The sequence below is a fragment of the Panthera pardus genome, unplaced genomic scaffold (assembly GCF_024362965.1).
Source record: "Panthera pardus isolate Hobbes unplaced genomic scaffold, ASM2436296v1 HiC_scaffold_11, whole genome shotgun sequence".
In the NCBI taxonomy this organism is placed as follows: domain Eukaryota; kingdom Metazoa; phylum Chordata; class Mammalia; order Carnivora; family Felidae; genus Panthera; species Panthera pardus.
In genome coordinates, this window is record NW_026526666.1 from 79,981,156 (window position 1) to 79,993,768 (window position 12,613).

General features: G+C 41.4%; 1 protein-coding gene across 4 annotated transcripts in view; it reads left to right on the forward strand.

Moving 5' to 3' along the window:
• The first annotated feature begins 11,254 nt into the window (after window positions 1-11,254).
• The window catches only part of DLGAP3 (DLG associated protein 3), a 63,069-nt gene continuing 61,710 nt past the window's right edge, over window positions 11,255-12,613 (forward strand). For 3 of the 4 annotated variants that reach the window (XM_053897785.1, XM_019429890.2, XM_019429893.2), the window contains exon 1: window positions 11,469-12,302. The gene's annotated coding sequence lies outside the window, so the exon portion shown is untranslated. Of the gene's footprint in view, window positions 11,443-11,468; window positions 12,303-12,613 lie in introns of those variants that run through there. The other variant, XM_053897789.1, reaches the window with a different exon arrangement.

Consider the following 12,613-nt stretch of genomic DNA (forward strand, 5'->3'; position numbering starts at 1 on the left):
GGCCAGTGGGAGACCCTCTTTTGAGAAGTTCCTCCTCAAGTGATTTTTTTTTCCTACTAAAATTTGTGGCTTGTTTTTTTGTTTCATATTGGCTTGTAGGGATTCTTCACAGATTCTGGATGTGAGTTCTTCATTTGATCGATATACTGCAAATACCTTTTCCCAGTCTGTGGTTTGTTTCTTCACTCTCTTTAATGATGTCTTTAATGAACATAAGTTTAATTTTAACAAAATCCAATTTGTCAGTATTTTTTTCTTCAATTTTTGAAAGTTGTGGTAAAATACACATAACATAAAATTTACCATCCTGACCATTTCTAAGTGTACAATCAGTGGCATTAAGTACATTCATACTGTTGTGCAAGCATCACCACCATCCATTTCCCGGACTTTTTCCCTTGCGAAACTGAAACTCCGTACCCATTAAACAACCACTCCCCATTCCCGTTTCCCCTCAGTTGCTGGTAATCATCATTCTACCTTCTGTCCCTAGGATTTTGACTACTGTTAGTACCTTGTGTAGGTGGAATCATACACTTACACCTATGGAATAATACAGTATTTGTCTTTCTGTGACTGGCTTATTTCACTTATTTCTTTGTCTCTTGCAATGTTTTTTGATTTAAAATTTATTTTGTCTGATACTAGCATAGCCACTCCTGCTCTTACATTACTGTCCTCTCTTGTGCTTATTTTTTGTAGTGAAATGCTTATATTCCTTTCTCATTTCCTTTTGTGTATATTTTATTTCTTTTTTTTTTTTTAAGTTTATTTATTTTTGAGACACAGGGAGATAGAGCATGAATAGGGGAGGGTCAGAGAGAGGGAGACACAGAATCCGAAGCAGGCTCCAGGCTCTGAGCTGTCAGTACAGAGCTCGAGGCGGGGCTAGAACTCATGGACCACAGGTCACGGTGACCTGAGCTGAAGTCGGACGTCTAACCGACTGAGCCACCCAGGCGCCCCTATTTCTTTTTTTTTTTTTTTTAAGTTTATTTAGTTATTTTGAGAGAGAGAGAGAGAGAGAGAGAGAGAAAGAGAGCGAGCATGAGCTGGGGAGGAGCAGACTGAGAGGGAGAGAGAATCCGAAGCAGGTTCCCCATTGTCAGCAGAGAGCCTGACGCCAGGGTTGATCTTACAAACCATGAGATCATGACTTGAGCCGGTATCAAGAGTCCTATGCTTAACCAACTGAGCCGCCAGATGCCCCATTGTGTATATTTTAGAGCTCTTTTCTTTGTGGTTACTATGAGGATTTCATTTAAAATTTTAAAGTTATAACTACTTTGAATTTATACCAGCTTAACTTTAATAACATACAAAAAGCTCTATCCCCACTGCTTTTGGTTGTTGATATCACAAAATTATATCTTTATATATGGTGTGTTCTCAAACATAAACTAATAATTATTGTAAGTGCATTAGTCTCCTAAATTAGGTAGAAAACAAGATGTGAAGTTACAAACTAAAGGTGCAGTAATACTAGCTTTTACACTAACACTTTTTTTCTTTAAATGTATTAGTCTCTGAAATCATGTAGAAAACAAACAAAAAATGCAGTTACAAACCATTCTTACAATAATATGAGGTTTTATGATTGCCCATGTTTTTACCTTTACTGAGATCTTTTTAAATGTTTTTAAAAAGATTTTACTTTTAAGTAATCTCTACACGCAATGTGGGGCTTGAACTTCATGACCCTGAGATCCAGAGTCACATGCTATACAGACTGAGTCAGCCAGGCTCCTCAGCCTTTATTAGGATCTCTATTTCTCCATACAGCTTTGAGTTACTGTCTAGTGTCCTTTCATTTCACCCTGCAGGACTACCTTGAGCACTTTTTTGCAGGGAAGGTGTAATGGTAACAAACTTCCTCAGCTTTTGTTTTCTGGGATTGTTTTAATATCCTTCTTAGTTTTAAAAAACAGTTTTGCCAAATACAAGATTTTTGATTGACATTTTTTTTTCTCTTAACAATTTTGATATATTGACGACTCTAGTCTGGCCTTCAGAGTTTCTGATGAGAAATCTGCTTATGATCTTATTGAGGACACCTTGTAATGCGACAGGTCACTTCTCTCTTGTGCTTTCAAAATTCTTTGTCTTTGTCTTTTGGCAGTGTGAATATAATGTGTCTCAGTGTAGGTCTCTTTGAGTTCATCTTTGATTCTTTGAGCCTCTTAGATGTTTATATTCATGTCTTCCACCAAATTTGGGAAGTTTCAGACAATATTTTTTTCAAATATTCTCTCTGTTCCATTCTCTCTTTTAATCTCCTTCTAGGACTCCCACAATATATTTGCTGGTCCTTTGATGGTATCCCACAGGTCCCTTAGGCTCTGTTCATTTTTCTTCAATCTCTTTCCTTTCTGTTCCTCAGCCTCAATAATTTCCATTGTCTTACTTTCAAGTTCATGGATATTTTCTTCTGCCGGTTCAAATTTGTGTTTGAATGTCTCTAGTGAATTTTTCATTTCAGTTAGTGTATTTTTCATCCCTAGAATATCTTTTTAGATTTTTTTAAACATTTATTCATTTTTGAGAGACAGACAGAGCATGAGTGGGGGAGGGGCAGAGAGAGAGAGAGAGAGAGAGAGAGAGAGACAGAATCGGAAGCAGGCTCCAGGCTCTGAAATGTCAGCACAGAGCCTGATATGGGGCTTGAACTCACGGACCGCAAGATCATGACCTGAGCCAAAGTTGAATGCCCAACCGACTGAGCCACCCATGCGCCCTTCTTTTTAGGTTTTCTATCTCTTTATTGATAGACATTTTGTTCATACATTATTTTCTTGACTTTCTCCATAGCTTTCTTTAGTTTTTGAACATTGTTAAAACAGTTGCTTTAAAGTCTTTGTCTAGTAAATCTAGCATTAGGTCTTTTTAAGGGACTGTTTTTGTTTGTTTATTATTTCTCTTTGCATAGGTCATACTTTTCTGTTTCTTTGTATACTTTGTGATATATTGTTGAAAACTTGAGATTTGTACCTAATAATGTGGTAACTCTGGAAATCAGAGTTTCCCCCATCTTTCTTTCTTTCTTTCTTTCTTTCTTTCTTTCTTTCTTTCTTTCTTCCTTCTTTCATCTTTATTTCTTCCTTTCTTCCTTTAAATAAGTTTTTGTAAACTGTTTCTATGCCTAGGATCAACCTGAGGTGTAAACTTAAGGTCTTCTCCACTATTTTCTGAGACCATGTCTTTTCCTGGATATGCCCAGTGACACTCTAATTTCTCCTATATATGTAGTTGCTTTTAAATATCTTAGTCTTTAATGTCTAGTTACCAAAAAGAGAAAGAAAAATGAAGGGCAAAGAAGGATCTAACTTCTTAAACCCCTGGAAGCCACTTTAGCCAGGGTGTGTGCGTGGGTGAGAGGAGGTCCAAATACAACGGCCACCTCCTCTTTGTCTACATCTTGTTATTTGAAGTAACTTTCAAGGGTCAGAGCACAGATCCCTGATATTTGGAGAAAAGGCTACTTTTGGCACCCTGGCTTCTGCAAGCTGCTCCAAGAAAACATGCACAGCCACCTGTCAGGTAGCTGGAGGTGGGGGATAAGCAGATGTTACTGTGCTAAACCTGAAATTGACCAAAATTAATAGGAATTTATTGTCCAAGTTTTTCCTGGAAGTTGCAAGCCTTTCCAAAGACTCCAGAGCTCCAAAAATAGATTCTCCAGTGCAATTATTGCCTGGGTGAGGAGACAGGTTGTTGGTGCTTCCTACTCCATCATCTTCCTAGAATCCTTCTACGATATTTTATTATATGGTTATCACCTTTTGCATCCTGCTTAGGATTTTCCCACTCCAAAATCATAAAGATATTCTCCTATATTTCCATCCAGAAGATTTAATACTTTACCATTCATATTTAGGTCTGCAATCCATTTTGAATTGCTTTTTTTCATTAAGGAGGGCACTTGGGATGAGCACTGGGTGTTATATGTAAGTGATGAAGCACTGGATTCTACCCCTGAAGCCAAGACTACACTGTATGTTATTTAACTTGAAAATAAACAAACAAACAAAAAACAAAAGAAAAACAGAAAAAAAAAAAGAATTGCTTTTTTGTAGTCAGATTTTTTAAAAATATTTTTTGATGTCAATGTTCATTTTTTTAAGTTTATTTACTTATTTTGAGACAGAGAAAGAGAGAGAGAGAGAGAGAGAGACAGCAGGGGAGGGGCAGAGAGAGAGAGAGAGGGAGAGAGAGAATCCCAAGCAGGCTCAGGACTCAATTTCATGAACCGTGAGATCATAACCTGAGCCAAGATCAAGAGTTGGTCACTTAACCGACTGAGCCACCCAGGCACTCCAAGTCAAGGTTCATTTTAACCAACTCATGGTTTCTCAAACTTAAAGGGAACAAATCAAATATTTTTTTGCTTTTCCTATATGAACTATGCATTGAGGAGAGAATATTTCTCTTCATAGAAGAGATAATTGAGGAATGATGTTTCTCTTCATAGAAATGATCCAGCTAATAACTGAGGAGGGAATTAAATAATTGGTATGTCACCATTTTTCAGCCTCTAATGCATAAAAAAGAGGCATCATATAAAGAGATATTACCAGATACAATCATCCACTGATGGAAATATACAATACTAGCTATAAAAAATTATTGCCCTCAAATTGAACTTGTGTCTGATCAAACCTCTAGATATACTTAAGAATTTTATAAAATTTTATAAAAAAATATGGGGGGATAGAGAAATATGATAAACAACTTTGCAAGCAAACCCTCAAACTATAGGAAATTCTCAAGATAAACAATCTTCTTTCTGCAACAAATGAATTTGCTGAAAAAAAAATGGAGAGGGAATCTATAGATTAAAAAAGACTTCAGTGACATTAATCAATTATAATGTATGAGAAGAATCAGAGAAATTTGTATATTTTACTATATATTTAATGATATTAAAGGATTATTGTTAAATTTTTAGATGTGATCATTATAATTATATTTAACAAAAAAAATGCCTGTATTTTAGAGATACATACTAAAATGTTTATTAGTAAGATATTATGTCTAGGACTTGCTTCAAAATAATACAAAGAGAGGAGGAAGTGGAAGATATAAATTAAATGAGATTGGCCAGGAGTTTATAATAATTGAATTGGATAATTGAATAGATACAGGGGGAGGAGTATTATATTATTCTTTCTTCTACATTTTTGTTGTGTGTGTGTGTGTTTGAAATTTTTCATGATAAAAAGTTTAAAAACTGTCCCCTTGTTACTTTTCCATATTGATTTTAGAACCAGCTTATCAAATTACATGGTTTTTTATTGAAACTGCACTGAATCTAGGATCAATATGGAAAGAACTGACTTCATTATAAAGTTATACTTTTTAAATTCATGGATGTGAATTATCTTTCCATTGATTAGCTTTTTTAAAATTTCAAAAAATGTTTATACTTTTCTGCATCTTTATTAGGTTATTAAATATCTAACCCCTCATTGTAATATAGTAAATGATGTACTTTTGCAGATTACATGTTTTAGTATTGTGCTAATGTAAAAACATGCAAGTGACTTTTGTATATTGATCTTCTATCCAGGCACCTTGCTAAATACAGTTGCATCTAACAATTTGTCTTTCTTTTGTATTTTCTAGGTAAAGAGTTATGTCATCTGAAAATAACGTTAGTTTTATTTTCCCTCTTTAATCGTAACATGCATGTGCGTAAAAAGGTACCTTAAAAGAAAATTTGATAGGGCTACAATAGATAGGAAATAAACAAATCCACCATCATAGTGGGAGATTTCAATACATTTCCTTAAATTGGTGATAACACAAACAGATAAAAATACACTAAATATGTGGAAGACGTGAACAATAAAATTGTACAACAGAGACTTGACAATTAGTACAATTAAAGAGTACAAAATCTTCTCCAGAACTATCTTAGTATCTATCTTACACTACTGAGAAAACTCAGTAGTGTAAAATAAAAATAAGCATTTAAAAAATACCTCAATGTCTGTGAGTCAGGAATTCAGGAGGAGCTTGCCTGGGTGGTTTTGATTCAATACATCTTTAAAAAATTTTTTAATTTATTTTAGGGGGAAAGAGGCAGAGAGAGAAGGGGACAGAGGGTCTGAAGTGGTCTCTGTGCTGACAGCAGAGTTGGCTCAATTTTCTCATGAGATTCACGGAGATGATTTTAGTGACTGCAGTTATCTGATGGCTTGATGGAAGCAGAAGTATCTACTTTCAGACTGATTTACCCACATAACTAGTAAGTTGGTGCTAGTGGTTGGAAAGAAGCCTCAGTTCCTCCTCATTGTAGGTCTTGTCACAGGGCTACTGGAATATCTTCATGACATGGCAGCTGGTTTCCCTTAGGGTGAGCAACCTCAGATAACAAGGTGGAAACTGCAAGGTGTTTTATGACTTAGCCCCAGAAGTCACATGCTATCATTTTTGCAACATCTTATTGCTTGTACATAGCAGGCTTATTATTCAGTGTGGGAGGCGACTACCCAAGATTATTAATGCCTTGAGATGAGAATAATTGAGGGCCACCTTGAAGACTGATAAACACATGTGTTATGTTTACAAACACCGATTATATACTAGTCACAGAGCAAGTTTCAACAAATTTTAAAGAAAAAGTATCATACAGGCAAGGTTCTTTGATCACAAATATACCCTAAATACTGCTATTTAGAAATGAAAAACATGCTTTCAAATAACTCATGTGTCAAAGAAGAGATCATAATGGAAATTTAAAAATACTCAGAACTGAATGATAATAAAACATGTGAGATACAGCGAAAATAGTTCTTCAAGGATAATTTTTAGCCTTACATATTTATATGAAAAAAGAAGAAAAGCTGAAAATTAGGGAACTAAGTTTCCAACTTAAGTGGTAAGTTAAAGAATAAGTAAACCCAAGGAAAGTAGAATAAAGTAGATAATAAAAATAACAGTAGATATCAAGAAGTTAGAAAAGATACAATAGAAAAGATCAGCAAAATTAACAAATTGATTCCTTATAATGATTAAAATATGGACAAAGAGTCTCTGCCAATGAGAACCAAAAAAATAGAGCAGACAAAAATAAATGTTAACCAAAAAAATAGAGCAGACACAAATATATGTTAACCAAAAAAATAGAGCAGAAACAATCACAGAGGAAGCAGAGATTCAGAAGATAATAAGAGAATTTTGTCAACAACTTTACAGCAATACGTTTGAAAACTTAGACAAAACAGACATAGTATTAGAAAAATATAACTTATTAGAACTGACTCAAAAAGAAATAGAAAACCTGAAATAGTGCTTTAAATATTACTATTAAAGAAACAGAAGAAATAGTAAAACAAAACAAAACAAAACAAAACACTTCCCATAAAGAAAACACCAGTTCCAGATAGTTTTACAAATGTGTTTCACCAAATTTAAAAATATCAGATCATTCCAACCTTACATAAACTTTTTAGAGAAAAGAAAAAAGATAATACTTGTCCAACTCATTCTATAAAGCTAGAATAGCTTAGATACCAAATCCTAGATAACAAAAAAATGAAAATATCAGGCTTATTTTATTTATTAATATAGATGAAAAAATCCAAAACAAATATTAGCAGATCAAATCCAATGATATATGTACAATAAATCATAAAGTTCTTTGAGTAAGTTGGGTTTATTTCAGGAAAATAAAATCAAATATCAGGAAAATCTCTAAATATAATTGACCACAACAGATTATAGGAGAAAAACCATACGATCATGTCAAAAGATGCAGAAAAAGCCCTTGATAAAATTCAATGTGGATTTAATTAAAACTTTTAGTAAATTAGAACTAAATTTGAACTTCCTTTACTTGATCAAGAGAGGTCTCCAAAAACTCTGCAATAAATATCATCATAAAGAAGAAATGCCAGAGCATTAAATTCATACATAAGACAAAGTTACCTGCCATCATCACTTCTAACATTGTACCTTAGGACCTGGCCAGCACAATAAAAAAAGGAAAATAAGTGAAAGGCAACAGGATTATTTTATCTCTAAATATATTAAACAGTTATTTTATATTCTGTGTTTCACAGCTCTAAGTTGAGTTATTTGCAGATGTGTTTCTGCTACTTGTTGTTTTAGCTGGTTCTTGTTCTTTTTTCTTGTTTCTTTTTTTAAGTTTATTTATTTTTGAGAGAGAGTGGCAGAGAGATGGGGGGGTGGGACAGAGGATCTGAAGTGGGCTCCATGCTGACAGCAGAGAACCTGATGTGGGGTTCAAACTCATGAACCGCAAGATCATGACCTGAGCCCAAGTTGGCTGCTCAACTGACTGAGCTACCTAGGCGCCCCGCTGGTTCTTGTGCTTGATGTCATATTTCCATGTGTGTTTGGTGATATTTGATTGTGTTCATTCATTTTCTTTGGAACCTTATCTGTGGAAATCATTCGAGGCCTGAGCTTTATATTGGCTTCTGCCTGGCACCTGGGGCACTACCAGTTTGGAATCATTTAATGCTAAATTCTTGGTTTGAGGTTTTTCAGATGTCCCAGATAGTTGCATATTGTGTGAGGTCTAAGTTGTAGTTGTGGAATCTCAGGAGGTGATTCTTTTTTCCTACATTCATTGGTATTGCCAAGGTTTAAAACGTAATTTTCTTGAGGCACCTGGGTGGCCCAGTCAGTTAAGCGTCTGACTCTTGATTTCAGCTCAGGTCATGATCTCACAGTTTGTGAGACTGAGCCTCGCATCAGGTTCTGATGCTGTCAGCATGGAGCCTGCTTGGAATTCTCTCTCACTCTGTCCCTCCTCCACTCATTCTCTCTCTTTCAAAAATGAATAAATAAACGTTAAAAAAAACCCAGTTATTTTCTTGCAATTTCCTGGGTGTGGGGATGGGGCAAGTTTTTTCTAGTTCGCCTGTACCTTAGAGTAGAGAGAATGCTTTGAGGTTCTAAGTTTATGCAGAGGAGTGTTTGCTCAACTTGGGCAGACCCTGTGCTTTATCTTTTTTCCCATATTGCCCTGAGAGATCATGAAAACTGAAGCTCAATTTCACCTGTTAGCAAATACCCCCATGTCAGTTATTTATCGCCACAATGTTATGGCATAACATACCGTTCAAAAATTCAGTGGCTTAAATTAATAAGCATTTATTATTGCTCAAGAGTCCTCAACTTTGTGGGATGGTTCTTCTCATTCAGCTGGTCTCACTTAAGTGTCTGCAGTCAGCTACAGTCAGGTATATACCTCTGTTGCTCTTGGCTAAGCCCTCTCTTGTTTGGGGGTCAGCTGGCTATACCTGACCAAGAGATGGTGGCTCTGATAGTCTTGGCTGGGAAAGCCTGGCTCTCTTGCACCTGTCTCTTGTCTCCAGCAGGCTATCCCAGGCTTACACTCACCGTGGAGGCAGGAGTTCAAGAGAAAGAGCAGGAGTATGCAAGCTCTAAAGCTTAGGCTTAGAACTGGCACGTGACTTCTTCCCTATTCTATTGGCCAAAGCAAGTGGCAAGTCAGATTCACGGTGTGGGAAAGTAGAGTCTATCTCTTGATGCAGGGAGTTTCAAAGTCATATGGCAAAGGACATGGATGCAGGGAGAGGTGAATTGGTGCCATTTTTGCAACCAATGTATCATAACCGCCAAGACTAAAGTTGCCTTCAGTGCTCTTCATACTTCTCTGGTTTTGCCTTCAGTTAGATTTTGGCTGGGGTGATTTTAATTTTCTTGCCAGCTCATTGATGCATTTAAGAAGATTAAAAAAATTTTTTTTTAGCTATCACTTTTTAACACTTATCACGTTTTCAGTGGGAGGATCAACGAAGCACCTAGTCTGCCATACTGCTTGAATGACAGACAGTTTGATGAGTTCTTGTCTCTGCACATGTGTGGTTTTCTACCCTAATTCTCTCTCCCAACTTGGAGCCTACTCAAATGCTTCCTTTATGTTTCTTTGCTTTTCTGACTACTCCTCTTCACTGACGCAGAGTTGGCTGTTGCCTCTAAACTCAAAGTATTCTGTACTTATCTCTATTAAGGCATGGAATTCCTAACACGGCAATCATACTTTGTGAAGTGCAGGGTCCCTTGTTAAAGATTAAGAATTCCAAGATAGTGACAGCAGAGCATTACACCAAGAGTGGGGCCTTTTTAAGTGTGGGACTCTGTGTGACTGCACAGCTCACACTCCTAAGAAGCTGGCCCTGATCGTAATTATTGGCTTACATTTCCATCTCCCTTATATGTCACTGGATGGCTATGAAAGAACACGGCCTAAGGTAAGCCTGTCTGATTAATCATAATCAGTAAATCGTTGTTGAGTTAACTAATGAAAGCTGCCCTATATTCTCAGTTCTCAAACATATCAACCCTTTGATGACAGCTTTAAGAGAAAAGTAGAAAACCATATTAAATGTCCCTATTCATTATAAGATGCATTCCAATGTCAGAATAGTTAACAAAATGTGTATCTGAGAAACCATGGTGGTGCCTTTTGGTGTCTGACATGATGACTATTCTCATACTTCATGGAAAGCAAAATGGTTCTTTCGGTTCTAAAGTGGGTTCCTGAGAACAAGTTTCTACTTTATTTTCTGTCATATCTGCTCGTGGGTGGTCCCTGGCCTGGAAATGGTCTGCAACCTTAGCTCATGATTGAAAATTCTTGATGGAACAGGTGTGGTGGGCAGCAGGGCACGTAACCATTCTGCCAGGCCCCTGTCCCCAGACTTCTAAGTTTCCTTGGGGAAGGGCTTTCCAAACTCCTTTCTGTCATTTATGTCATGTGGCATCTGTAAACATTTCCCTGGAGAAAGGGGAAAGGGCGTAGCTCCCTTTTGGAGCTTTGAATTCTACTTTCCCTGCTTCAGTTTCCCCCTTTATACAAGGAAGAGCCAGGAACCCCAAAGGGGTACAGGGAAAAGGGAATTGTTGAGTGGATGTTCAATCATAACTCCTCCAAGATCCATTCCCGGAGAGGAGGACAGTTGGTCTCCCAAGCCTGCAAGCTCTCACTTCACCACCCCAAAGCTTTCAAGACCAGACGAGGTGAAGGAAGGAAGATGGGAAGAGGGCTTTAAGGATTCCTCTCCACCCCAACTTTCAGCGCCTGAGGCAGTGTTCCCTCACACCCACCCTGGGAAGTCAGGATCCAGGACCAGCCCCTCCCCCACATTTCCAGCCCCTCCCCCTGCGGCTTCCCCCAAGCGGCCCCTCCCCCCCCCCCCCCCCCCCCCCATTACAGCATCGCTTTGGGCGCCAAGACGGATTCCAGCCAGGAACTGCTGCAGTCAGCTCTCCTCCGCCTCTCCTGGCTCCTGCAGCCTGTGTCCTGGCTCTGCAGCCTCCGGCTGTGCTTCGGACAGTCCCCTTTCCCTTCCCCACCCCGCCCCCGCCATGGCACAAACCCTGGCTCAGGGCCTAGAGGTGGGCGGGCACAGTGGGCAAGGGTGGGAGCCCCAGCAAAGTCGCCAGGTATAGCGGGGTTCTCCCTCCACACTGGGAATGCCTGGGGCTGTGCGGACTGTGGGTGGGGGACTCCTGTCCGTGGCTTGGAGGCCGGGCACAGCGCCCCACCCTGGCAGGGGCTGGGGCAGAGAAAGGGGACTCCTCGAACCCAAGCCAGGAGCCGAAGTCGGGTAGCTGACTGGGAAAACCCGAAGGGTCTCCCGAGGCAACGTGTATAGGGGGCTGTGTGTGACATTCAGGGTGTGACTGTGCCTCGGTGGGCGCGATTCCGTGCTTGTGGGGCTGTGCGACTGTCTCCCCGGCCGCCCGCCTCGGGGCTTGGGTCCCTGTGCCTAGGTCGGCTGTGCTTGGTCGTGACACCGTGTGCCTGTTCCTGGGTCGGGCGGACACGGACCCGGTGGTCCCCGGAGAGGGGAGCTGGTTCGCACCCCCGAGCTGGGGGCCTCCCCAAGGCTGTCGCTCCGCCCGGCGGGCGCTCCTCCGAGACCCCGGCGGCGGTCCGCCGGCTGCGACCTCGGCCCTCCTGGGTCCGGTGCGGGGGCGGGGAGCTCGGTCCCCCTCCCTCTCCCGGGCTCGGCAGCCCTGCGTGGGGGCGGGGGCGGGGGCGGAGCGCGCGGGCGGGATCCCCCCGCCTCCCCTTCCTGGTCCCCGGGAAATCCAGCCTCCGTGGCTTGGCCGCCTCCCGCTCCCGCGCCCGCTGCCGCTCGGCGCTCGCTCGGGGCTCCGCAGCCGGCGCGGCCCCTCCGCTGGGGGCTCCGCAGTGCCGGGCCCCGTCCCTGCCCGCCCGTCCGCCCGCCCGCCGCCGCAGCGCCCCCGGCCCGGGCCGCCGGCACCATGTAACCCGGCCGGAGCCCGAGCCGGGCCAGGTAAGCCGCGGGGAGGGGTGGGGACGGGGCCGCGCTCGCGGCGCCCTCTGCAGCGCCCCCCAGCCTCGGCCTGGCTGCGGCCCCGGCGCCGCCCACGCCCCGGGCTCCCGCGGCCTCGGCTCCCGGCCCCGGGAGCGGTGGGGGGAGGGCTGGGCCTCCTCCGCCGCCTCCGCCCCCGCCCCGGCCTGGCGGCCGCGGGCCTGACCCCGGACACGGGCAGGGGGACCACGCGGAGCGAGGACCGGCCCTCCGGGGTTGAGCCTCGGGGGCCGGCCAGCCCCGGCCCAGTGCTGGCCGGGGCTGGAGGCTCG